We start from the raw sequence: 4425 nt of genomic DNA on the forward strand, positions 1-4425 counted from the left end.
AAGTGTGGGCCCCTTACTGAATGAGGGAGGCAACCTAGTGACAGAGGATGTGGAAAAAGCTAATGTACTCAATGCTTTTTTTGCCTCTGTTTTCACTAACAAGGTCAGCTCCCAGACTGCTACGCTGGGCATCACAAAATGGGGAAGAGATGGCCAGCCCTCTGTGGAGATAGAGGTGGTTAGGGACTATTTAGAAAAGCTGGACGTGCACAAGTCCATGGGGCCGGACGAGTTGCATCCGAGAGTGCTGAAGGAATTGGCGGCTGTGATTGCAGAGCCATTGGCCATTATCTTTGAAAACTCGTGGCGAACCGGGGAAGTCCCGGATGACTGGAAAAAGGCTAATGTAGTGCCAATCTTTAAAAAAGGGAAGAAGGAGGATCCTGGGAACTACAGGCCAGTCAGCCTCACCTCAGTCCCTGGAAAAATCATGGAGCAGGTCCTCAAAGAATCAATCTTGAAGTACTTGCATGAGAGGAAAGTGATCAGGAACAGCCAGCATGGATTCACCAAGGGAAGGTCATGCCTGACTAATCTAATCGCCTTTTATCATGAGATTACTGGTTCTGTGGATGAAGGGAAAGCAGTGGATGTATTGTTTCTTGACTTTAGCAAAGCTTTTGACACGGTCTCCCACAGTATTCTTGTCAGCAAGTTAAAGAAGTATGGGCTGGATGAATGCACTATAGGGTGGGTAGAAAGCTGGCTAGATTGTCGGGCTCAACGGGTAGTGATCAATGGCTCCATGTCTAGTTGGCAGCCGGTGTCAAGTGGAGTGCCCCAAGGGTCGGTCCTGGGGCCGGTTTTGTTCAATATCTTCATAAATGATCTGGAGGATGGTGTGGATTGCACTCTCAGCAAATTTGCGGACGATACTAAACTGGGAGGAGTGGTAGATACGCTGGAGGGGAGGGATAGGATACAGAAGGACCTAGACAAATTGGAGGATTGGGCCAAAAGAAATCTGATGAGGTTCAATAAGGATAAGTGCAGGGTCCTGCACTTAGGACGGAAGAATCCAATGCACCGCTACAGACTAGGGACCGAATGGCTAGGCAGCAGTTCTGCGGAAAAGGACCTAGGGGTGACAGTGGATGAGAAGCTGGATATGAGTCAGCAGTGTGCCCTTGTTGCCAAGAAGGCCAATGGCATTTTGGGATGTATACGTAGGGGCATAGCGAGCAGATCGAGGGACGTGATCGTCCCCCTCTATTCAACATTGGTGAGGCCTCATCTGGAGTACTGTGTCCAGTTTTGGGCCCCACACTACAAGAAGGATGTGGATAAATTGGAGAGAGTCCAGCGAAGGGCAACAAAAATGATTAGGGGTCTAGAACACATGACTTATGAGGAGAGGCTGAGGGAGCTGGGATTGTTTAGCCTGCAGAAGAGAAGAATGAGGGGGGATTTGATAGCTGCTTTCAACTACCTGAAAGGGGGTTCCAAAGAGGATGGCTATAGACTGTTCTCAATGGTAGCAGATGACAGAACGAGGAGTAATGGCCTCAAGTTGCAGTGGGGGAGGTTTAGATTGGATATTAGGAAAAACTTTTTCACTAAGAGGGTGGTGAAACACTGGAATGCGTTGCCTAGGGAGGTGGTGGAATCTCCTTCCTTGGAAGTTTTTAAGGTCAGGCTTGACAAAGCCCTGGCTGGGATGATTTAACTGGGAATTGGTCCTGCTTCGAGCAGGGGGTTGGACTAGATGACCTTCAGGGGTCCCTTCCAACCCTGATATTCTATGATTCTATGATTCATAGTATTGCTTTTAGTACCTAAGATTTCAATTCAGAGGAGCAATGCTGGGCAACATGGAGATGTCTGAAAGAAATGGGTGCTTTGGTCACCTTTTAGGCATTGTTCCAATTTGCCAATTCTCCTGGATTTAGATGTACAAGACACGTTCTAGTTTGCCTTGAGGATTTGAATAAGTCAGTCTTGTAGAATCCATGACCTTGCTCAGCTTGCCTTATAAAGTTTCAAGAGTTTGTCTTAATCTCACATGAAGCTGCAAGTAACATGTTAATTTGTGGCAAAAAGCATTTAAGCTGCTTCCTTCTGGGCACACCCACCAAACACAATCAAGAATCAATAGTGAATGAGCTTAAAATGGCATTGCCAGTTTTAAGTAGTGTGTAGGCAGAACGTGGGTGAGGGTTTCTGTGCACTGGGAGTTCTCTAAAGGTCTCTGAAGCATGAGGCATGACTGAATGAGTTGTATTTTCTTCAAATGACGTGTGGGTGAACCTTTGGGCTGCTTTTATTTTTGTCAGACTTGTGTGGGAGGACAACATGACTCAGTATTTTCCTTTGCAGATGCAAAGATCACATTGCCAATTTTGGGTAGATTCATGCTGAGATCCAGGAAATTTCAGAGCTTTGCTTTTTGCCAGCTTGAAACTTCTTGATTTAAAAAAAAAAAAATCAAAATGAAGTAATTTGCAAAATGTGCAAAAAAATACATTGAAAAGCTATTTAGGACTATGAATCCTTTTTCACTCTTTTCCCAGCAATATCCTAAATCTCTTGCTCTATGGCATACGTTACTTCCAGTATTTATATGTAACCAGTGCTCTCCTGCCAAACTGTGTCACTGTTGTCTAGAGGATTAAGACCCTGATCCTGTAAACTCTTACTCACATCCTTAACTTTACTACCATGAGTCAAGCAGTGCATAAATGTTTGCAAAGATCAAGGCTAAATGAGGACCACATATAGTTTGCGTAATTATCTACTTTTTTATGTTCAATGTAACTGGCATGAAATTGTATTTTTTAAATGCATTTGATTAAATTGTTAAATGAATGCTTCACTCAGTGCTGGGTAGTATATTGATGGAAGGTGGTTTTTTAAGTCTCCTATTTTTCACCTATTGTGTAATCTTGGCCTTTTATAACCTTTTTGCTGAATATTCATGTACAGTAGTACCCTGTTTAGTTAGAATCTGACTGACAGAAGGGAGCTCTTCGAGAGTAGAGCTAGCTTGGGACCATTTTATTTTTCATATTTTATAGGAAACAAACTAGGGTTTTTTTTCTCCCCGAGGGGTTCCCACCAATCACCAATATCTTCTCATCCTAAATGCATCCGATGAAGTGAGCTGTAGCTCACGAAAGCTTATGCTCAAATAAATTTGTTAGTCTCTAAGGTGCCACAAGTACTCCTTTTCTTTTTGTGAATACAGACTAACATGGCTGCTACTCTGAAACCTGTCATCCTAAATTATGATTCAATGAACAATGAAATGCTGTTTGAAATAGCAGTCAATTTCAATAGCTGTAGATTACATTGTAAATAGTCTCCTCATGGTTAACACTACCTGAATTCTATTATAAAAACCCGAAGGAGTTGTTAGGAGCCATCCAATGCTCCTAAGCTCTATGTTATAGTAAAGTCTAGGATAGACAGAGGACCGTGTGAAGAGCTGAAAGACACTGGTGGCCCAAGCCTTTCCTCCTCCTGCCCAGTCTCTACTGTTTGGGCAAAGACAGTTGCCTACCACTGGCTGAACTCCAATTATTGCCATCCCCAGCACTAAATCAACCAGTGCTGAGCCATCCCCAAACAAATCAAATCCCGCCCACATAGTAAATAAATACAAAATCAATTTATGCTCTCCCCCACCACAGGTCTTCTACTGGAGTGACGGGAGAGGTGGATAGAGGCTCCCCACAAACACAGCCCTCTGCTGGGGTTATGACTAAGGTTTCTTTTCTGGACCAGACCCTTCCCCACCCCAAACAAGGAAGCAATGGCCATGGTCTGCCTGAAGATCATTGGAAGCTAGCACTGCATGCCACCCTAGTGGTAGATCACTCTTTCTGACTCTTCCAACCACACCCCACCTCACCAAGCAGAGAGTCTTGTGTGTAAGGCTCCTCCTATTACTCCAGTGGGGCCCTCTGCTTGCATTGTGGTAGTGGTGGCAGGGGCCCTCTCATTCCCCATAGAATGTGAGTGACTGGAGGCCCCCACATGCACAGACTTCCACTAGGGTAACATTGGACCCCTGTTTTGAGGGTTACAGCATCCACTCCTGCTCTTGGGCACTCTACTCCTATAACATGGTCCTCATTATGAAAGAGTTTGAGGTAACCTGGTTTTACAGGATTTTGGAGACACATTTATCTCGAGTGGAGATTCATACGTCAAATGGTTATGTTCTTTGAACTGATGTTCCATCATACTCATACATAATAACAACCCTAACTTAAAGCTGAACTGGTTTTTTTGGTGTGTGTCTGTTAGTCGTCATATGATTATGCGATAATTGCTCTTGCAAGATCTTGTAGGTCCAACCAGTAAGGTCCAGCCATCTACAGCTCATTAGATATGCATTAGCATAAGATTCATACTTTAATTATAGATTCTGCTGTTGATCGTTACCCCACTGTTTATAATAAACCCTTAAGTCTGAAACAATCA

Source organism: Eretmochelys imbricata, chromosome 1 (genome assembly GCF_965152235.1).
Source record: "Eretmochelys imbricata isolate rEreImb1 chromosome 1, rEreImb1.hap1, whole genome shotgun sequence".
Lineage (NCBI taxonomy): Eukaryota > Metazoa > Chordata > Testudines > Cheloniidae > Eretmochelys > Eretmochelys imbricata.